Raw genomic sequence first — 642 nt, forward strand, 5'->3', positions numbered from 1 at the left:
CACCCCAGCCCCTGCAAGGCCCGGACGTGCCCCTCTGCTGTCTGCACACGGAACCCAAGTCTAGCAGTGCTGGCTCTGTGGTGGGATCCATCTGGGCCTGCAGAGGACCCGGGGCACAGAAACCGTGCAGCCTGGCTGCTGCCAGAGGCCTAAGGGATCCCCACGAGGCTCTCCAGCCTAGGTGCCCTCACCACAGGCAGAGCCATGCAAGCGAGTTGCCTGCTGAACTGGAAACGCCCCCATCTGCTCAGCCAACACAGAAAGACAACAGCCACCTACAGCTGCTGAGCCCCGAAACGTGGCCACTGGGCCTGAAGGGTTGAATCTGGAATTTAATCTGTGAAGTTCTTTTCAAATGTGTTTAGCTATGTAATCAAATCTTTATTCTAATTAAATTTAAAGGAGCCTCTGGCTATGGGCTCTCTTGTTGGGCATCACAGCTCCAGGGAGTAAGAATGGGAGGGAGAGGCCCAGAGCCTCTCTGCATTCTCCATGCTAATTCAACAAGTCATCATAAGGAAAGGCACTCCAGCAGGAGAGGTGTACACAGGAAGAACTGACAAGCATGACCTCCATGGCATCACAGCTGCCTCAGGCAAAAGACAATGATGCCCACCTGGACAGGCCACCGGATGTGATGAT

General features: G+C 54.7%; 1 pseudogene; it reads left to right on the forward strand.

Annotated features, from left to right (window-relative positions):
- The window catches only part of LOC105522462, an 80,367-nt pseudogene that overhangs the window by 49,556 nt on the left and 30,169 nt on the right, over positions 1 to 642 (forward strand).

Source organism: Colobus angolensis, unplaced genomic scaffold (assembly GCF_000951035.1).
Source record: "Colobus angolensis palliatus isolate OR3802 unplaced genomic scaffold, Cang.pa_1.0 Scaffold43, whole genome shotgun sequence".
Taxonomy (NCBI): domain Eukaryota; kingdom Metazoa; phylum Chordata; class Mammalia; order Primates; family Cercopithecidae; genus Colobus; species Colobus angolensis.